We start from the raw sequence: 23771 nt of genomic DNA on the forward strand, positions 1-23771 counted from the left end.
ATTGCCAAACTATACCGGACACCTAACGTAAGTGTAGCTAGCGCACTGTAGCGCAACACTCGTTCTTCTGAAGCATTCTAAACATCAAAAAAGGGCATTTTGCTGTTGCTTGCTACCTCTGTTAGCTGCTTCTGGTGTAACATGCCGAACACAATGCTTACGGACAGTGGTGGAAAACGTACCCAGTTGTCGTACTTGAGTAAAAGTAATGATGCCTTAATAGAAAATGACTCAAGTAAAAGTGAAAGTCACCCAGTAAAATCCTACTTGAGTAAAAGAGTAAAAGTATTTGGTTTAGATATACTTAAGTATCAAAAGTAAAAGTATACATAATTTCAAATTCCTTATATTAAGCAAACCAGACGGCACCATTTTATTTTGTATTTTTTATTTACGGATAGCGAGGGGCACACTTCAACACAGATTTAATTTACAAATGAAGCATCTGTTTACTGAGTCCGCCAGATCAGAGGCAGTAGGGATGACCAGGAATGTTCTCTTGATAAGTATGTGAATTAGACCATTTTCCTGTCCTACTAAGCATTCAAAATGTAACGAGTACTTTTGGGTGTCAGGAAAAAATGTAATAAATAAAATAAATACTTTTCTTAAGGAATGCAGTGAAGTAAAATTAAATGTAAAAAAAATGTAAATAGTAAAGTACAGATACCTCAAAAAATTACTTAAGAGGTAGTTTCAAGTATTTTTACTTAAGTACTTTACACCACAGCTTACAGAATGCTTGCTTTAGGCTTGCATTGTAGTTTCCCAGTAAGGATATAGTCTGCAGTTTTGGACCGTGAGTGGATCCACCCTGCAGCCTGCAGCTACCGTGGGGAGTCTTTACGTGTCTTATCATTCCAGTCCCCTGAGTCATCATACTAATTAACTCTGAAATATACATCAGAGTCCTACTTTTCACTTGAATTAAAAGTTGATGCCATTTCATCAGCCATCTAGAGATAGGACACTTCTTTATCCTCTAGGGTTATGAAGGAGGAGAGAATATAAAACGTCAAGCATTTCAGAGATATTTCCATAATGTGTTCCTAAAAAATACATATATGGAAACATGTAACCCTACAATATCTGAGTTATAAGGGACGCATCAACATTTACAGAACAGGTACCTGGAGGAAAATGCGGAAGGGTCATGCTTATTCAATTTCAGTCAAGAGAGGGTTTAGTATTTTCAAATCAAATCAAATCTTTATTGGTCACATACACATGGTTAGCAGATGGTATTGCGAGTGTAGTGAAATGCTTGTGCTTCTAGTTCCGACAGTGTAGCAATATCAAACAAGTAATCTAACAATTCCACAACAACTACCTAATACATACAAATCTAAATAAAGGGATGGGCAATGCAAATAGTCTGGGTAGCCATTTGATTAGTTGTTCAGGAGTCTTATGGCTTGGGGGTAGAAGCTATTTAAGAGCCTAGACATGTCGCTCCGGTACCGCTTGCCGTGCGGTAGCAGAGATAACAGTGTATGGCTAGGGTAGCTGCAGTCTTTTACATTTTTTAGGGTCTTCATCTAACACCACCTGGTATAGAGGGCACGGATGGCAGGCAGCTTGGCCCCGGTGATGTACTGGGCCATACACAGTACCCTCTGTATTGCCTTGTGTTTGGAGGCTGAGCAGTTGCCATACCAGGCAGTGATGCAACCCGTCAGGATGCTCTCGACGGTGCAGCTGTAAAACCTTTTGAGGATCTGAGGACCCATGCCAAATCTTTTCAGTCTGCTGAGGGGGAATAGGTTTTGTCGTGCCCTCTTCACGACTGTCTTGGTGAGCTTGGACCATGTTAGTTTGTTGGTGATGTGGACACCAAGGAACTTGAAGCTCTCAACCTGCTCCTCTACAGCCCCATCGATGAGAATGGGGGCGTGCTCGGTCCTCCTTTTCCTCTTGTCCACAATCATCTCCTTTGTCTTGATAACGTTGAGAGAGAGGTTGTTGTCCTGGCATCACACGACCATGTCTCTGACCTCCTCCCTATAGGCTGTCTCATCATTGTCGGTGATCAGGCCTACCAGCAACTTAATGATGTTGGAGTCGTGCTTGGCATTGCAGTCATGAGTGACCAGGGAGTACATGAGGGGGCTGAGCTCACACCTCTAAGGGGCCCCCGGGTTAAGGATCAGCGTGGCGGATGTGTTGTTACCTACCCTTATCACCTGGGGGCGGCCCGTCAGGAAGTCCAGGATCCAGTTGCAGAGAGAGGTGTTTAGTCCCAGCGTCCTCAGCTTTGTGATGAGCTTTGAGGGCACTATGGTGTTGAATGCTGAGCTGTAGTCAAGGAATAGCCTTCTCACATAGGTGTTCCTTTTGTCCAGTTGGGAAATTGCAGTGTGGAGTGCAATAGAGATTGCATCATCTGTGGATCTGTTGGTGCGGTATGCAATTTGGAGTGGGTCTAGGGTTTCTGGGATAATGGTGTTGATGTGAGTCATGACCAGCCTTTCAAAGCATTTCATGGCTACTGATGTGAGTGCTACGTGTTGGTAATCGTTTAGGCAGGTTACCTTAGTGTTCTTGGGCATAGGGACTATGGTGGTCTGCTTGAAACATGTTGGTATTACAGACTCAGACAGGGAGAGGTTGAAAATGTCAGTGAAGACACTTGGCAGTTGGTTAACGCATGCTCGAAGTACATGTCCTGGTAATCCGTCTGGCCCTGCGCCCTTGTGAATGTTGACCTGTTTGAAGGTCTATAGGCTGTCTCGTCGTTGTTGGTGATCAAGCCTACTATTGTTGTCGTCTGCAAACTTGATGATTGAGTTGGCGGCATGCATGGCAATGCAGTCATGGGTGAACTAGGAGTACAGAAGGGGGTTAAGCACGCACCCTTGTAGGACCCCATTGTTAAGGATCAGCGAAGTGGAGATGTTGTTTCCTACTTTCACCACCTTGGGGCAGCCCGTCATGAAGTCCAGGACCCAATTGCACAGGGTGGGGTTGAGACCCAGGGCCTCAACCTTAATGATGCGCTTGAAGGGTACTGTGGTGTTGAATGCTGAGCTGTAGTCAATGAACAGCATTCTAACATAGGTATTCCTCTTGTCCAGATGGGATAGGGCAGTGTGCAGTGTTATGGCGATTGCATCATCTATGGACCTATTGGGCCGGTATGTAAATTGAAGTGGGTCCAGGGTGACGGGTAAGGTGGAGGTGTTATGATCCTTAGTATTTTCCAAATCTAGTCCAGGGGAGGGTCATGTAATTTGTAATTGAAGACATTTCTATATGTCTCAGTGTTTTAGAATGAGTTGCTTATTAGCCTATATATTGACGTGTGCCCGATGCCGCCCCTCATTTCTGATTCTCCGCTGTGAATGCAATCTCAAGTGCGCCAATAGGCTATTTAGTGTGGTCTCAATTAAATGATCCATAGACTATAGACTCTAGGCTACGAAGTGCATGCTAGGAGGAGCAAAGAGCAAAGTCATATTTCTAAGATAGCTGCTAGGATGGTGTGAATAAAACTAAGCTGCATTACATTGGGCTCCTGAGTGGCGCAGCGAGATAAGGCACAGCATCTCAGTGCAAGAGGCATCCCTACAGTCCCTTGTACAATTCCAGGCTGTATCACATCCTGTCATGATTGGGAGTCCCATTTTCCCAGCGTCGTCCGGTTTTGGCCGGGGTAGGCCATCATTGTAAATAAGAATTTGTTCTTAACTGACTTGCCGAGTTTAATAAATGTTAAACGTTAAATAAATAAAAATAACATACACTGCAACGGATATGTCACGTCCTGACCAATATTTAGGTATTATTTGTATTATATTTGGTCAGGACGTGGCAGAGGTATATTTTGTTTTGTATTATGGGGTTTTGTGTGTGGTGTAGTGGGGTGTGTTAGTTGTTGGTATAGGTTCTAGGTTTGTTTTTCTATGTATAGTTAATTGGGGTTGGACTCCCAATTGAAGGCAGGTGTGTTGAGTTGCCTTTGATTGGGAGTCCTATATAGTAGGGTGTGTTTGTCTTTGTGTTTCATGGGTAGTTGTTTTTTGCACTGCTAGGTATAGCCTGCGAAACTGTCTGCTGTCATATTGTCTGCATTTCTTGTTTTTCTGTGGTCAACGTCTTTAAATAAATATGATGTTGAACACGCAACCCGCTGCGTATTGGTCCACTTTCTCCGACGATGATTTCGCTATATCGTCTGACGACGAAGAAATCTGTGACAGGATATCCTGAGCCCCTTGCTCTGTTCTTGCTGAAAACACTGTTTTGTGTGCTGCCTAACCAATGGCTGTGCTGTGTTGGCCTACGGTGGCCATCCAGGAGGAAGTTTAAAGGCTTCTTCCGATTTTGTTGCTGTTGATTAGGCTGAGTCCAAAAAAATGCACTGTGTTGCGCTGACTATTATTTAAAAAAAAAAATCCCAGTCCCCAACCCCGCAGGAGGCCTTTTGCTAGGCCGTCATTGTAAATAAGAATTTGTTCTTAACTGATTGCCCAGTTAAATAAAATACTAATAAAATATAGTCTATGTTCTGTTCAGTTTGAGAAGGAGAGAGTGAAGATGAGGAAGAGGTCTGGAGGTCAACTTTGATAGTTTGCTACTACTATAATTGATTTTATAAAAAACGATATGTTTCTTGCCCATGATGTGTTTATCAGAGTCACAATAAGCCAGATTTGAGTAATTTACATTGTGGTGCTGAAACTTGAAGCAGCCGTCGCAGCAAAATCAATTGGAAATGAACAGCTCATGGTGTTGAAAGTCGGCAAAATCGAGTTGGCATAATTAATTTATACCGTATTCATTTTAATTAGACTTTACATACAACAAGAGGGCATTCTGTTAGAGTCTATTTCTTCCAATTTAAGAAATAAGAGGTAGGCCTACCTGTCTGACAGATTAAATTAGGCTATAGGCTGCTATATCCATAGATTTGTCGATCAATTCTTCCACACACCATGCACTCTTTAAATAGCCTACCTCCATGTCAGTGAAGGGCTGCTAAGCTAAAACCAAGACTCACATTGAAGGGGTATGAGAGGGTATGCCATTTATTAAAGAAAATGGCAAAAAGAACATGCCTACCCCTTGTTAGTTTAAGACTTTGAAGAAAATAAAACGGATCCGATTATACACTATACATTTATCTATAACACCGCTTTGGTCCACAATGCTTTATGCTACAAACAAGCTGTAAAATACCCAGGAAAGGCATGACTTCGATGCACATGGGGACATCATTGTTTCTTTTCCTTCACATTCAGAGGCTGAGCTACAACCTTTTATAGCCGAGAAGACAAAAAATTTACTTTGCTTAGGAAGTAATCCAATTCTGTCACAATCGATTGACTAAGCTATTCACTTTCTGTACAATAGAAGATGTTTAAACCCACACAGTTTTTAGAGAAACACTTGTTGCCTCTTATTTGGTTAAGTCACAGAAGAAGAGCAGCTAGCCAGCAGTTAAAAGTGACATTTTTCTGCGTTGGTTGGCCTACTCTGTCTGGGGTTGAAAGGTAGACCTAACTTTTGAAAATACCATGCTCAGATTCCTGAAGACATCTCAGATTAAATTATTTGCAGACAGGGACAGTTTCATTGCAAACAAGACACAATGATTTGGCATTAGAGAAATATGATAAGACGAACACATAGGCCTCTCTCTATCTCATGTATCATGGCGCCGGAGAAGACGGCTGACGTTTTACGTGCTCCTAACAAACTGTGTTATTTTGTGATTTTTTTTGCGTTGTTTGTAACTTATTTTGTACATAATGTTGCTGCTACCATCTCTTTATGACCGAAAATAACTTCTGAACATCAGAACAGCGATTACTCACCATGAACTGGCAGAAGCTTTTTTTCCTTTAACGAGTCCGATGAGCCCGACGTGAAGGACAAACTGCTTTCCTGGGAACAGGCCCAAATCCCCGTCATTTGCATGAAGAGAATATGGATAAAAAAGGGTGGATCCTGGACTTCTAAACGGGCTGCCCATAGGTGGAAAGAGTAGGTAACAACACATCTGCCACGCCAATCCTCAACACAGGGCCCCTCAGGGGTGCGTGCTCAGTCCCCTCATGTACTCCCTGTTCACTCATGACTGCACAGCCAGGCTCGACTCCAACACCATCATTAAGTTTGCAGATGACACAACAGTGGTGGGCCTGATCACCGACAACGACGAGACAGCCCAAAGGGAGGTCAGAGACCTGGCCATGTGGTGCCAGGACAACAGCAGGTTAAGAGCTTCAAGTTCCTTGGTGTCCACATCACCAACAAACTAACATGGTCCAAGCGCACCAAGACAGTCGTGAAGAGGGCATGACAAAACCTATCCCCCTCAGGAGACTGAAAAGATTTGGCATGGGTCCTCAGATCCTCAAAGGTTCTACAGCTGCACCATCGAGAGCATCCTGACTGGTTGCATCATTGCCTGGTATGGCAACTGCTCAGCCTCCATCCTCAAGGTACTGCAGAAGGTACTGTGTACGGCCCAGTACATCACTGGAGTCAAGCTTCCTGCCATCCAGGACCTCTATACCAGGCGGTGTCAGAAAATGGCCCTATAAAATTGTCAAAGACTCCAGCAACCATAGTCATAGATTGTTCTCTCTGCTACTGCACGGCAAGTGGTACCGGAGCACCACGTCTAGGTCCAAGAGGCTTCTAAACAGCTTCTAGCCCCAAGTCATAAGAATCCTGAACGTCTAATAAATTGTCTACCCAGACTATTTGCATTGCTGCCCCCCCTTTTACGCTGCTGCTGTTATTATCTGTGCTTAGTCACTTTAATGACTCTACCTACATGTACAGTTGAAGTCGGAAGTTTACATACACCTTAGCCAAATGCATTTAAACTCAGTTTTTCACAATTCCTGACATTTAATCCTAGTAAAAATGTCCTGGTTTAGGTCAGTTAGGATCACCACTTTATTTTAAGAATGTGAAATGTCAGAATAATAGTAGAGAGAATGATTTGTTTCAGCTTTCATTTCTTCCATCACATTACCAGTGGTTCAGAAGTTTACGTACACTCAATTAGTATTTGGTAGCATTGTCTTTAAATTGTTTAACTTGGGTCAAACATTTCGGGTAGCCTTCCACAAGCTTCCCACAATAAGTTGGGTGAATTTTGGCCCATTCCTCCTGACAGAGCTGGTGTAACTGAGTCAGGTTTTTAGGCCTCCTTGCTCGCACACACTTTTTCAGTTCTGCCCACAAATTTTCTATAGGATTGAGGTCAGGGCTTTGTGATGGCCACTCCAATACCTTTACGTTGTTGTCCTTAAGCCATTTTGCCACAACTTTGGAAGTATGCTTGGGGTCATTGTCCATTTGGAAGACCCATTTGCGACCAAGCTTTAATTTCCTGACTGATGTCTTGAGATGTTGCTTCAATATATCCACATAATTTTCCTGCCTCATGATGCCATCTATTTTGTGAAGTGCACCAGCCCCTCCTGCAGCAAAAAAACACACATGATGCTGCCACCCCCGTGCTTCATGGTTGGGATGGTGTTAGTCTTGCAAGCTTCCCCCTTTTTCCTCCAAACATAACGATGGTCATTATGGCCAAACAGTTCTATTTTTGTTTCATCAGACCAGAGGACATTTCTCCAAAATGTCCGATCTTTGTCCCCATGTGCAGTTGCAAACCGTAGTCTGGCTTTTTTATGGCGGTTTTGGAGCAGTGGCTTCTTCCTTGCTGAGCGGCCTTTCAGGTTATGTCGATATAGGACTCGTTTCACTGTGGATATATATACTTTTGTATCACTGTTGTTTTGGGATTGATTTGCACTTTTCGCACCAAAGTACGTTCATCTCTAGGAGACAGAATGCGTCTCCTTCCTGAGCGGTATGAACGCTGCGTGGTCCCATGGTGTTTATATTTGCATTCTATTGTTTATACAGATGAACGTGGTACCTTCAGGCATTTGGAAATTGCTCCCAACGATGAAGACTTGTGGAGGTCTACAATAATTTTTTCTTGGCTGATTTCTTTTGATTTTCCCATGATGTCAAGCAAAGAGGCACGGAGTTTGAAGGTAGGCCTTGAAATACATCCACAGGTACACCTACAATTGACTCAAATGATGTCAATTAGCCTATCAGAAGCTTCTAAAGCCATGACATCATTTTCTGGAATTTTCCAAACTGTTTAAAGGCACAGTTAACTTAGTGTACATAAACTTCTATCCCACCGGAATTGTGATACAGTGAATTGCACAAAGTAGATGTCCTAACCGACTTGCCAAACTATAGTTTGTTAACAAGAAATTTGTGGAGTGGTTGAAAAACGAGTTTTAATGACTCCAACCTAAGCGTATGTAAACTTCCGACTTCAACTGTATGTGTAGCCTAAATATTTTTGTATTTAGTATTTTTTAATTATTAGGATCTCATAATCTACAGCCAAAGCTGCAGCTACTCTTCCTAGCTTCCACAAAATACATAACAATAATATAACCAAACCAGTTGTTTTGTCAACACAAGCGAGAATCTAAAAACATTAACATCCACCCATGTTCTTGGTTCTCCTGTTTGATGCCAATACTATTCATAATAATAATGAGATTCATAGATGCTACTGAATGCAGTTGCAATTAAAATTACAGTAGAAATGCAACAATTCCTCCAGCTAAGGCCTCAACCACAATTTTCACCCCAGCAACTGTGCCATTCAGCTCATAAATAACTACCGATTGAGTTTCCTCCCCACTAAGGCTTCAATTTAATCCTTCACATCAGCAACTGTGTTGGAGTTTCCTCCAGCTAAAGTTTCAATTCAATCTTTCACTTTATTACATACGTGGACATTTAGAGATCCATCACTCCACTCCATTCAATAAATTGAACAGTGTCATCTTTAGATTGGGGCTTCTCCGAAGTCTATCACCCACTGCTTATAGCAATGAGCTGTAGATTTGGTTTAATTTTCTTAAGACAGTCCAAAATCGGATTTGTCCAGAGCAGTTTGTGGATGAATATCTTTCCAAAGAAAATGTTATCTACAATAAAAATTGGCAACATAGCAAAAAAGCTGAGAAAAATTAGTTGATGTAAAAGAAGAGTCTGAAATTCAGGAAATAAAAATAAATGTCCCTTTTTCAGGACCCTGTCTTTTAAAGATAATTCGTAAAAATCCAAATAACTTCACAGATCTTCCTTGAAAAGGGTTTTAACACTGTTTCCCATGCTTGTTCAATGAACCATAAACAATTAATGAACATGCACCTGTGGAACGGTCATTAAGACACTAGCAGCTTACAGACGGCTGGCAATTAAGGTCACAGTTATGAAAACTTAGGACACTAAAGAGGCCTTTCTACTGACTCTGAAAAACACCAAGAAAAAGATGCCCAGGGTCCCTGCTCATTTGCGTGAACGTGCCTTAGGCATGCTGCAGGGAGGCATGAGGACTGCAGCTGTGGCCAGGGCAATAAAGTGCAATGTCCGTACTGTGAGACGCCGCTACAGGGAGACAGGACTGACAGCTGATCGTCCTCGCAGTGGCAGACCACGTGTAACAACACCTGCACAGGATCGGTACATCCGAAATTCATACCTGCGGGACAGATACAGGATGGCAACAACAACTGCCCGAATTACACCAGGAACGCACAATCCCTCCATCAGTGCTCAGACTGTCCGCAATAGGCTGAGAGAGGCTGGACTGAGGGCTTGTAGGCCTGTTGTAAGGCAGGTCCTCACCAGACATCACTGGCAACAACGTCGCTGATCCAGACAGGACTGGAAAAAGTGTTCTTCACTGACGAGTCGTGGTTTTGTCTCACCAGGGATGATGGTCAGATTCGCGTTTATTGTTGAAGGAATGAGCATTACACCGAGGCCTGTACTCTGGAGCGGGATCGATTTGGAGGTGGAGGGTCCGTCATGGTCTGGGGCGGTGTGTCACAGCATCATCAGACTGAGCTTGTTGACATTGCAGGCAATCTCAACGCTGTCCGTTACAGGGAAGACATCCTCCTCCCTCATGTGGTACCCTTCCCGCAGGCTCATCCTGACATGACCCTCTAGCATGACAATGCCACCAGCCATACTGCTCGTTCTGCGCATGATTTCCTGCAAAACAGGAATGTCAGTGTTCTGCCATGGCCAGCGAAGAGCCCGGATCTCAATCCCATTCAGCACTTCTGGGACCTGTTGGATCGGAGGGTGAGGGCTAGGGCCATTCCCCCCAGAAATGTCCAGAACTTGCAGGTGCCCTGGTGGAAGAGTGGGGTAACATCTCACAGCAATAACTGGCAAATCTGGTGCAGTCCATGAGGAGGAGATGCACTGCAGAACTCAATACAGTTGGTGGCCACACCAGATACTGACTGTTACTTTCGATTTTGACCCCCCCCCTTTGTTCAGGGACACATTATTCATTTTCTGTTACTCACATGTCTGTGGAACTTGTTCAGTTTATGTCTCAGTTGTTGAATCTTGTTATGTTCATACAAATATTTACACATGTTAAGTTGCTGAAAATTAACTCAGTTGACAGTGAGAGGACGTTTCTTTTTTGCTGAGTTTAGCAAGACAAGTACACTGAAACACCTATTTTCTCTTTAAAGTAAGTTACTAAGGGTGTGTTCGTAAATTCTCTCTTGCTATCTACTCCGATTTCAGAGCACTCTCCTCTGAATGTGCCAGAGCGCAGAATAACTGTTGAATTTACGAACGCTTAACACCCGTTAAATCTGGCAGGTGTCAGTAAACCTTGGCAAAAATGCTGAATGAAATTGTTGCCAGCAGCACAGTTACAGTCACCAATGCTCTGGATAACATGAAAACAGCCTAACCAGCTCTGCTAGGGCGAGGAAAATGGTCAGAGTGAGGTGTTCTCTCATTTATGTCTGGAATTAGCTAGAATGCTTGCTAACTTTCGCCAGTTAGCTTGGGTGCTTGACTGCCGTTGTGAGTTCAGAACGCTAGAATTAAACCTAATCCTCGGCCAGAGTGTCCAGTGTGCACTCTGAATGCTCTGAGAGCGAAACGCTCTGAATTTACGAACTGACAATCTGACAATGCTTAGAATCTATAAACACCCAGAGCGCACTATGAGCACTGTCTGGCACTCCAGATTGAATTTACGAACGCACCCTAAATATTGTCCAGTTTGTAACATTCTCAATGAATTGGGCTTTTAAATTCTGTGTAATTCAATGTAAGGAGTTTTGAAATTATGATGATTGATGTATGTCCATTTTAAAGTATGATGTATGACAGTAGTATGATAAACTAAAGAAAATATACATTTTCATGTAGTTTTTGACATTTTTATGTTTACTGTTTGATAGGTAAAGTAGATGTTTGACAGGTAGATGCAGAAATGTAATTGCTTGTGTTTTCTGGCCTTAATTCAAACATTGGGAAGGAAAACTTGAATTAATTATAGTTCATATTTCATCAGTCTGGAAACACTGGACAGTTACTTGAGGAATAAGATCACTTTATTAGTCAATTGTACACACGTTCCAACTGAAATGTTGTTGTGGGGGATTAAGTGCCTTGCCATAGGCCACATCGGCAGGCAACGACATCCAGGATTTGTGTCACCAACCACTCCCTTCCTTATTATCCCTACTGCGTTAGAAGTTCAAAATGGCAAAAGTGTAGGCTCTATTGATGTGAGAAATAATGGCTCTCAAATGTCAAACCACTGATGTTAGGATAATGCATATTTTCATGTTAGACCTCTAATCAATCTGTATCACAGAAGCATTGTAACACTAGAAATGTAAAGGTCATTTCCATTTGAGCCTACATATGCAGTGTTTACCGTGAATGCAGTCACCGAATAACTCTGAATTTCTGCGATATGGACTTAAAAGAGCCCTAAATTTGGATGGGGAGATTTAGGCCTCTCAGTCTATTTTGAGTGTTTGAATGTCTTCTAACTCGGCTGCATATGATTTCTGTCGGGTGTGGTTTCGTTGCATCCAATGGTAGTGTCCGCAATAAGGTGCTGCTGTATTCACACACACACACACACACACACACACTCAGAGCCACAGCCTGTAACGGCCGTTGTCAGAATGGGACCATGGTGCAGCGGAAGATGTGTTCATCTAAAATGATTTTAATGACCACTAGCAAAAGAAAACACGAAAATGACAGCCAAACAGTTCTGTCAGGAATAACAAAATACTAGACAGAAAACATTCACCCACAAACCCCAAAGGAAAAACAGGCTGCCTATGTATGACTCTCAATCAGCAACAACGATCTACACCTGTTCCTGATTGAAAGCCCTACACGGTCGAAACAAAGATAACCACCAACATAGAAAAAGAAACCTAGAACGCCCACCCATGTCACACCCTGGCCTAACCAAAAATAGAGAACAAAAAACTCTCTCTATGGCCAGGGCATTACAGTACCCCACCCCAAAGGTGCGGACTCCGGCCGCAAAACCTGACTGTATAGGGGAGGGTCCGGGTGGGCCTTCCTACGGCGGCGGCTCTCGGCTTAGCCCACTTAGGTGGCGTCCCTGGCTGTGCCGGAGGACTGGCGGGCGACCCTGGCTGCGCCCGGCTGGCGGGCGACCCTGGCTGCGCACGGCTGGCGGGCGACCCTGGCGGCTCCATACAGGCGGGCGACCCTGGCGGCTCCGGACTGGCGGGCAGCTCTGGCGGCTCCGGACTGGCGGGCGACTCTGGTGGCTCTGACCCAGGATTCACCAGGCTGGGGAGACATGCAGGAGGCCTGGCTCTGGGCGCAGGCACAGGACTCACCAGGCTGGGGAGACATGCAGGAGGCCTGGCTCTGGGCGCAGGCACAGGACTCACCAGGCTGGGAAGACATGCAGGAGGCATGGCTCTGGGCGCAGGCACAGGATTCCCCCAGCTGGGGAGACATGCAGGAGGCCTGGCTCTGGGCGTAGGCACAGGACTCACCAGGCTGGGGAGACATGCAGGAGGCCTGGCTCTGTGCGCAGGCACAGGACTCACCAGGCTGGGAAGACATGCAGGAGGCCTGGCTCTGGGCGCAGGCACAGGACTCACCAGGCTGGGAAGACATGCAGGAGGCCTGGCTCTGGGCGCAGCCACAGGACTCACCAGGCTGGGAAGACATGCAGGAGGCCTAGTTCTGGGCGCAGGCACAGGATAGACCGGGTCCTGAAGACGCACTGGAGGTCTAGAGCGCACGGCCTGCACAACCCGTCCTGGCTCGATGCTCACTCTAGCATGGCACTTGCGGGGGGCTGAGATGTAGCGCACCGGGCTATGAGCGCGCACTGGAGACACCTTGCGCTCTACCGCATAACACGGTGCCTGACCAGTACCACGCCGCTCCGGTAAGCACGGGGAGTTGGCCCAGAATTCCATCCTGGCTCTGCCACACTCCCTGTTGCCTCTCGTGCCTGTTGCGCTCCCTTGCCTCATACCATCGCCTCTCCGCTCTCGCTGCCTCGATCTCCCACTGCAGGCGGCGATACTCCCCAGCTTGAGCCCATGGTCCTGCCCCGTCCAAAATTTCCTCCCAAGTCCAGGAGTCCATAATGCTCCTCTCCTGGTGCTGCTCCTTCCTCCGCTGCTTGGTCCGTTGTTGGTGGGTGAATCTGTAACGGCCGTTGTCAGAATGAGACCAAGGTGCAGCGGAGGATGTGTTCATCTTAAATGATTTTAATGACCGAATGAACACTAGCAAAAGAAACCACGAAAATGACAGCCAAACAGTTCTGTCAGGAATAACAAAATACTAGACAGAAAACATTCACCCACAAACCCCAAAGGAAAAACAGGCTGCCTATGTATGACTCTCAATCAGCAACAACGATCTACACCTGTTCCTGATTGAGAGCCATACACGGCCGAAACAAAGAAAACCACCAACATAGAAAAAGAAACCTAGAACGCCCACCCATGTCACACCCTGGCCTAACCAAAAATAGAGAACAAAAAAACCCTCTCTATGGCCAGGGCGTTACACAGCCCAAGATTAGAGTCTGGGTGATTTGATGCTCAGTAAAAGAGATTGATGGTAAACAACGGCTGTTGGTGATGCTCAATTAACTTTTTTGAAACTTTCCCTGGGACACATTTTAACTTTATTGAAACTGTCTCTGGGCAACATTTTTCTATAGATGGTATACTTGCCACTGATTTTGTTGTACTGGGCACTGGACATTTGTAGACTGTATTCATGAGGTGAAGGAAGGACAAATATGTGCCACTTAACAGACACTATTATCCAAAGCAACTTGTTCAGTACAGTGAGTGGAGTGCATGCAGTTTGTATGTGTATGTGATCAATGCGGATATTTAACTCACAATCTTGACATTGCTAGCGCCAGGCTATCACCAACTAAGACACACAAGACCTAGCCTGAATTCTGCCCTCACAATTGTATTCAAAGCACTCAGTCTGGTTTAACCAGGACTCACAGATAGCAATGCTTTCTATCTGTCATCAGTGTTGTTCATAACTGTTTGATGTTTCCTGACTTCATATCAAAACACTTTGTCTAAAAATACATCACTGGGACAGAGGGATTTGTGTAAATCACATTTACATTTGTCTAAAGCCTGCCGTTGATCTGCAATTTTGTCAAACAAGTGAGAGGATATCACTTGAGAGGAAGAAAACAAAATTACGTCAGAAGAAAAAGGGGTTTTAAAAAAATTGAGGGAAGAATGAAACTGAGAGCTCTCAAGATGCAAGAAGACATCAAATGACTTCCTCATTGTTTGACAGTTGCTTTTATCCAAACCCCAAACACATGTATTGTTTTTCATAGTGGGATTTCAGTGGGGTTGCAGGCAGCTTTGCAGTGCTGGTGTGAACTCTACATAACCTCATGCTCCTTAACATTAGCAGTATTCTCTAAGAGTTAGGGAAATTACACAGTACTAAAATTCATATAACCAATTTTATATCCAGTAATAGTGATAATACAGTAATAAGTTAACCTAACCCACCATTTCTCATACGCAATTATTCAATTTTCCACATAAGTGGTTTCAAGGGACTCTTTATGTATCCATTTTGTTCTGTTTCAGAAACTATTTCACTGTACAGCTTGAGCACATTCTAATTAGGGTTAAAAAAAAGCAAATTACGTTATCAAACAATCTTCATATTCCTCACATGTTCATACACTTTTGCCCCTCTAACATATTCATGTTATGAATATTCCTCAGCCTTTCATTAAAATTCAACGCTGGCTAGCAGTGGGCAGGAAGGAACATTTTGACACGCGTAGGACGTCCGTGTCCTTCAATAATTGATATGGAGTGAGTGAAGTAGTGTAGGGAATAGAACTCACCCTCAGGGTCTCTTAGGGTCAATAGTTTAATTTACTGCTTTGGGCATGGCAACCGTATTTCCTTCAAAATGTTCTCTTGGAGTTTTTCTCGCTCTCTTTCTTTCTCACGCACACGATCGCACGCGCGCACGCACGCACGCACGCACGCACGCACACACACACACACACACACACACAGCGAGAGAATATCTTTCAGCTGGACTGAGCTAGCAAGGCCGGGTATCGCTTGAAGTAACTCTTGGAGAGAATATTATGGAGTGTTGTGGTTGGGGGAACTTGTCAGGGCTCCAATGCCATATTCAGCTGGCCAAGGAGTCTCAGCTGATCTATCCAGTACAGCCATAGAGTAGTGTGAATAAACCTGATAGTTATTGCTGATGCGTAGGAGAGAGAGGCAGAAGCAAAAAAGAGAGAGCGACAGCGTGAGGGAGACAGCAGAGAGTGAGAGAAAAGAGAAGAGAGAGATAGGGAGAGAGAGACAGCAGAGCTTGTTGCTGTTCTGTTATAATGGCCTCAAGGCTGACATCTTATTGTAAATATTCATCGCGTAACCAGCGTTCATGAATACGGTACATGTGTTGTTATATTAAGATTATGCAAACATGCCAGTGGATTAACATAGGCTACACTCCCGTGGACAAGAATACCGTAGGTTCTTATGGAAATATAGGATAATACATTACAGTAAAACGCCTTCATTTTGCTGGACTCCAGGAAGAGTAGCTTTGACAGCAACTAATGGGGATCCATAATAAATACAAATACTGTCACGAGTGCTCCCTCTCCAGCTTCTAGGTCACCAGGCTGCTCGTCAGGGCGCACACCTGTCACCAGCGTTACGCAAATAATGACACTCACTTGGACTCCATCACCTCTTTGATTACCTGCCCTTTATATGTCACTCTCTTTGGTTTCTTCCCCAGTCGTCATTGTTTCCATTTCTGTATCATGTCGGTGCGCTGTTCGTGTTTCTTGCTGTGTTCATTTATTTATTAAATGTATTCACTCCCTGAACTTGCTTCCTGACTCTCAGTGTACATCGTTACAAATACAAAAGTTGGTCAGCACTTAACATTTTTCCACATATGGAAAAACACCTGTGATATTTCTGTGGTGTTCCGTGGCATTTTAATATAAAATAGATTAAATACCAGATGATTATGGAGACGGAGTTAAGAGAGAATGTTTACAATTTTCTCAATCCTAACAATACAGTGCCTTGCAAAAGTATTCATCCCCCTTGGTGTGTTTCCTATTTTGTTGCATTACAACCTGTAATTGAAATGGATTTTTGGGGGGTTTGTATCATTTGATTTACACAACATGCCAAGGGGGGGTGAAAACTTTCGCAAGCCGTTGTACAGGCATGCAGATACATTCCTCCACAACTCTGTCCGTAAGACTATAGGGACTAGATAATGGACAGCACATTTCACACAGATTACTACAACCCTCTCACTCTGCAGTCCAAAAGACACTCCTGGAGATGGAGGTAAAGAAACTGATACTGACCCAAACAAGATCACAGAGCAGAAAAAGCTAGAGGAATGTTTTTTTTTATTATAAAGGTGCCTCTGCTAAAAATGGATGAAGAAGAGATACATCATAAGATAACTATTATAGACTCCTCTCCTCTCTTATCCCCTCTAATTGTTCTGATAAACACACCACAGCTCTGACATCATTCCATATCACCATTGCAGTGGAAGGAGGACCAGTACCAGTGTGACGCCCTAACCACCCACTGCAATTATTAATAGAGGTCGACCGATTATGATATTTCAACGCCAATACCGATACCGATTATTGGGGGACCAGCAAAAAGCCGATACCGATTAATCGGACGATTTTTAGATACATATTTGTAATAATGACAATTACAACAATGCTGAATGAACACTTATTTTAACTTAATATAATACATAAATAAAATCTATTTAGCCTCAAATAAATAATGAAACATGTTCAATTTGGTTTAAATAATGCAAAAACACAGTGTCGAAGAGGAAAATAAAAGTGCAATATGTGCCATGTAAAAAAAGCTAACGTTTAAGTTCCTTGCTCAGAACATGAGAGCATATGAAAGCTGGTAGTTCAATTTAACATGAGTCTGCAATATTCCCAGTTAATTAAGAAGTTTTTGATTGTAGTTATTTTAGGAATTATATGACTATTTCTCTCTATACCGTTTTGTATTTCATATACCTTTGACTATTGGATGTTCTTATAGGTACTTTAGTATTGCCAGCCTAATCTCGGGAGTTGATAGGCTTGAAGTCATAAACAGCGCTGTGCTTCAAGCATTGCGAAGAGCTGCTGGCAAACGCAGGAAAGTGCTGTTTGAATGAATGCTTATGAGCCTGTTGCTGCCTACCACTGCTCAGTCAGACTGCTCTATGAAATATGAAATCATAGACTTAATTAGAATATAATAAACACACAGAATTACGAGCTTTGTGTCATTAATATGGTAAAATCCGGAAACTATCATTTCGAAAACAAAATGTTTATTCTTTCATTGAAATACGGAACCGTTCCGGGTGGCAACCCTAAGTCTAAATATTGCTGTTACATTGCACAACCTTCAAAATTCTTGGAAATTAATTACAGTCTTTGTTAGGAAGAAATGGTCTTCACACAGTTTGCAACGAGCCAGGCAACCCAAACTGCTGCATATACCCTGACTCTGCTTACACTGAACGCAAGAGAAGTGACACAATTTCCTGAGTTAATATTGCCTGCTAACATGAATTTCTTTTAACTAAATATGCAGGTTTAAAAAAATAAACTTGTGTATTGATTTTAAGAAAGGCATTGATGTTTTTGGTTAGGTACATTGGTGCAAACGAATGCGCTTTTGCCAAATCATCACCCGTTTTGCAAAGATGAAGTAGGCTGTGATTCGATGATAAATTAACACGCACCACATTGATTATATGCAACGCAGGACAAGCTAGTTAATAAACTAGTAATATCATCAACCATGTGTAGTTAACTAGGGATTATGTTAAGATTGATTGATTTTTATAAGATAAGTTTAATGCTAGCTAGCAACATATCTTGGCTCCTTGCTGCACTCGCATAACAGGTGGTCAGCTTGCCATGCAGTCTCCTGGATTTCAATGTAATCAGTTACCGATTGTTATGAAAACTTGAAATCGGCCCTAATTAATTGGCCATGCTGATTAATCCGTCGACCTCTAATTATTACCTCATAACACTTCATTCAACTAGGCCCATTGTTTTGTGAAATCGTGCTGTAATGAACTTGCAGTGGCTTAAAAGGAATGTACTGGCATGTCCTGCTGAAGTCCCTGTGTGCTTTCCAAACAGCACTCTAGTCCCTATATGTTTTGACCAGAGCCCTATAGACACTAGTCAAAAGTAGTGCACTATATTGGGATTAGGGTTCCACCTGGGATGCAGACGTAGTGTTTCTCAGGCACCACTGATGATGTTCAATGATTGGTTGGGCATTGTGAGGCGATTCATGGCTAATTTACATTTTGAGACGCACAGTGAGAGAGTTAGGCTCCTTTGTTTGCTGGAACGACAAAGTTAGTTTCAACTAGATCTTTGTAAATATTGGCAAGAAGAGGCTACATTTGGTTAATTGTATTTACGTTAGCTAGTTGGAGCAGGAAACAATCAGAATGACACAGTCCCGACTGTTGTTGTGTGGTGTGTGTGCGTGCTTGCTTGCTTGTGTAATTACTGGTGTTCGTGGGTGTGTGTGTGGAAAACTGTTCATCAATGACATGCAAAACAGATAAAGCACACTGTCATTCCATGACTACACTATTAGTAGTGAGAAATCCTGCCTGTCTTATCACATAATATGTAGACAGAGTTCACAGACACTCACTGATACATGTCACTTCAAACATCAACGGAGACAATGCGCCACTTCTGATGCCTTCTGCATGTACCTGTATATTATTATCAGATAGGCTTCAACACACACACACACACACACACACACACACACACACACACACACACACACACACACACACACACACACACACACACACACACACACACACACACACACACACACACACACACACTTTGACTGTCAGTAACAAGATCTCTTATTCAGCACTGCAGAGCCACAAGGGAACAGGACTCATATTGTAGACACACGTTAGATGTCTTTGTAACATATTGACAAGTCGTCAGATCTGATTCTGAACACCATTATGTTGACGACTGCCCCTTGGTGTTATTACCGTAATACCAACAACACATCAGCCCAACAAGTATTTCCCATCTTCAGGTTTCATGTGCACGTTTTTCTGCTAAGGGGACAGGACAACTTCACCACATCAAAGGGACGATGGACGGGGCCATTTACCATCATATCTTGGGTGAGAACCTCCTTCCCTCAGCCAGGGCATTGAAAATGGGTCGTGGATGGGTATTCCAGCATGACAATGACCCAAAACACATGGCCAAGGCAACAAAGGAGTGGCTCAAGAAGAAGCACATTAAGGTCCTGGAGTGGCCTAGCCAGTCTCCAGACCTTAATCCCATAGAAAATTTGTGGAGGGAGCTGAAGGTTCGAGTTGCCAAACGTCAGCCTCGAGACCTTAATGACTTGGAGAAGATCTGCAAACATCCTGAGATGTGTGCAAACCTGGTGACCAACTACAAGAAACGTCTGACCCCTGTGATTGCCAACAAGGGTTTTGCCACCAAGTACTAAGTCATGTTTTGCAGAGGGGTCAAATACTTATTTCCCTCATTAAAATGCAAATCAATTTATAACATTTTTGTTGTTATTCTGTCTCTCACTGTTCAAATAAACCTACCATTATAATTATAGACTGATCATTTCTTTGTCATTGGGCAAACGTACAAAATCAGCAGGGGATCAAATACTTTCCCTCACTGTAGTAATACTTTCCCTCACTGTAGTTGTTTGTTAGTTTACCGTTAGTATCATAATCCTCCTGCAGGTTCAATTCCCCTACAACACTGCTGACGATGGTAGTGCCAGGAAGGCAATGTGTAAAAGTGGAGTCTGAATTCAACGGCTCCAACACGAGACATATGTGGCAAGACAATCACGGAATATATAGAGGGAAAGCCAGCCATGTCGCGAACATCGATGCCTCGGTCCCATGCGAGCTAAACGTCTTCTTCACCCGCGTCGAGGAAAACAACATCGAGCTGCCGAAGTGGGCCCCAGCGCTCACAAGGATTGTGTGCTCTAGTACTTCATGGCCAACGTGAGTAAGTAATTTAAGTATGGCTGCTGGCCCAGATGACATCTCAAGCTGCCTCATCAGAGAAGGTGCAGACCATCTGGCTGAAGTGTTCATGGACATATTCAATCTCTTCATATCCAGGTTTGTTGTCCTCACTTGCTTCAAGATGTCCTGTACCCAAGAAAGGTAATTTAACAAAATGACTATCACCCAGTAGCACTCACCGCTGTCATCATGAAGTGCTTTGAGAGGCTAGTTAAGGACCATATCACCTCCACCTTACCAGACACCGTAGACCTACTACAATTCACATATCGTCCCAACAGATCCATGGATCATACAATCACCATTGCAATACCTATGTAAGAATGCTATTCATCGACTACAGCTCAACCTTCAACACCATAGTGCCCTCCAAGCTCATCACTAAGCTCAGCGCCATGGGTCTGAACCCCTACCTGTGCAACTGGGCCTGAACTTCCGGACGGGCCGACCTGAAATGGTGAAGTTAGGCAACAACGCCTCTGCCACACTGATTCTCAACATGGGGGCCCCACAGGGGTGCATGTTCAGCCCCCTCCTGTACTCGCTGTTCACCCATAACTGCGTGGCCACATACATCTCCAACTCAATCATCAAGTTTGCTGATGATACAACAGTGGTAGGCCTGATTACCAATATCAATGAGACAGCCTACAGGGAAGAGGTGAGATCCCTGACCGAGTGGAGCCAGGAAAATAACCTCTCCCTCAATGTAAACAAAACAAAGGAGGTGATTGTGGCCTACAGTAGACAGCAGAGAGAGCATGCCCCCATTCACATCAACGGGGTTGCAGTGGCGAGGGTAAAAAGTTTCAAGTTCCTCTGCGTGCTGTCATGGTAATTCAGTACTAAGAAAGACTTGGTCATTTCATCAAACAATTTATTTAATATCGAGCCTACCCTTTACAGACAATGCACAGTTTATATAGCTGATACCCAGAATGCTTGGTTCCACCACTCCCATATAGATTGGGGGCACCATAAGCCACTTTGGGTTCATCCTGTTGTCATCCGCCTCTGGTGCTGTCTCCCAGATGCCAAGATAATTAGGAATACTGAGGACTTTGTTCTGTTCCTCCAGGCTATCTCTATCTCGGTGACACCCACCACATCTTATCTATGGAATGCCAGCTGTAGGTTTTTTGCCTAGCCATCACTTAATCAGTTGCCAGCCCAAGCTTCAAAAGACTCCTCTCAGGAAGCTACAGAAAGGGAGAGAGAGAGAGTCCTAAGAACCTTACTCTATTTCATAATACAACCATTTGGTGCATAAATCTAACATAATCTTGTAATCCTGCTACCACAGTGCATATCACTGACAACCTGAAATGGTCCCTTCACAAAGACAGCATGTTGAAAAAGGTGCAACAACACCTCTTCAAACTCAGGGGGCTGAAGAAATTCAGCTTGGCCCTTAAGATCCTCACAAACTTCTACAGAGGCACCCTTGACAGCATCCTGTCGGGCTGTATCACTGCCTGGTGCAGCCATTGCACCATCTGCAACCACAGGGCTCTCCAGAGGGTGGTGCGGTCAATCTAACGCATCACCAGGGGCACACTGCCCTACAGGACATCTACAGCACCCAGTGTCACAGCAAGACCAAGAAGATAATCAAGGACCTCAGACACCTGAGCCATGGCCTGTTCACCCCTATACAATCTAGAAGGCGGAGACAGTACAGGTGCATTAAAGATTGGACCGAGAGACAAAGCACCAGCTTCTACAATGCCATCAGAAAGTATTCCAGCCCCTTGACTTTTTCTACATATTGTTGTGTTACAAAGTGAGATCAAATTGATTTAATTGCAATTTTTGGTCAGCAATTTACACAAAATAAAATATAAAATAAAACATTAAAATATGCTAGGCAACCATTTTCAGGTATTGCCATAGATTTTCAAGTAGATTTACAGTATCAGTCAAAAGTTTGGACACACCTACTCATTCAAGGGTTTTTCTTTATTTTTACTATTTTCTACATTGTATAATAATAGTGAAGACATCACAATTATGAAATAACACATATGGAATCATGTAGTAACCAAAAAAGTGTAAAAATAAATAAAAATACATGTTATATTTTACATTCTTCAAAGTAGCCACACTTTGCCTTGATGAGAGCTTTGCTCACTCTTGGCATTCTCTTAACCAGCTTCATCAGGTAGTCACCTGGAATGCATTTCAATTAACAGGTGTGCCTTGATAAAAGTTAATTTGTAGAATTGCTTTCCTTCTTAACGTGTTTGAGTCAATCAGTTGTGTTGTGTCAAGGTAGGGGTGGTATACAGAAGGTAGCCTTCTGTATACCTTGGTACAATACCAAGTCCATTCACTGTCTTCTTTGTAAGCAACTCCAGTGTAGATGTGGCCTTGTGTTTTAGGTTATTTGTACTGCTGAAAGGGAGATGAATTCATCTCCCGGTGTCTGGTGGAAAGCAGACTGAGCCAGGTTTACCTCTAGGATTTTGCCTGTGCATAACTTGCCTCCATTTTTTTTTTTTTACTGGAGAGTGGTACTCAGTAATGTGTTGTATTGGTTTTACCCCAAACATAACACTTTGTATTCAGGACTAAAAGTGAATTGCTTTGCCACCTTCTTTGCAGTATTACTTCAGTGCCTTGTCGCAAACAGGTTGCATGTTTTGGTATATATTTATTCTGTACAGGTTTCCTTCTTTTCACCCTGTCCGTTAGGTTAGTATTGTGGAGTATCTACAATGTTGTAATCCATCCTCAGTTTTCTTCCATCACAGCCATTAAACTCTGTAACTGTTTTAAAGTCTCCATTGGCCTAATGGTGAAATTCCTGAGTGGTTTCTTTCCTCTTCAGAAACTGAGTTAGGAAGGACGCCTGTCTCTTTGTAGTGACGGTGTATTGATACGCCATCCAAAGCCTAATTAATAACTTCACCATGCTCAAAGGGATATTCAATGTTTGCTTTTTAAATTTGACCCATCTATCAATAAGTGCCTTTTTATACAAGGCATTGGAAAACTTTCCTGGTCGTTGTGGTTGGATCTGTGTTTGAAATTCTCTGCTTGACTGAGGAACCTTACAGATAATTGTATGCTTTTTATATATTTTTATTTAACCAGAAAAGTCAGCTAAGAACAAATTCTTATTTACAAAGACAACCTACCCCGGCCAAACCCTAACTCGGACGATGCTGGGCCAATTGTGTGCTGCCCTATGGACTCCCAATCACGGCCGGTTGTGATACAGCTTGGATTCGAACCAGGGTCTGTAGTGACACCTC

Source organism: Salmo salar, chromosome ssa27 (genome assembly GCF_905237065.1).
Source record: "Salmo salar chromosome ssa27, Ssal_v3.1, whole genome shotgun sequence".
Taxonomy (NCBI): Eukaryota; Metazoa; Chordata; class Actinopteri; order Salmoniformes; family Salmonidae; genus Salmo; species Salmo salar.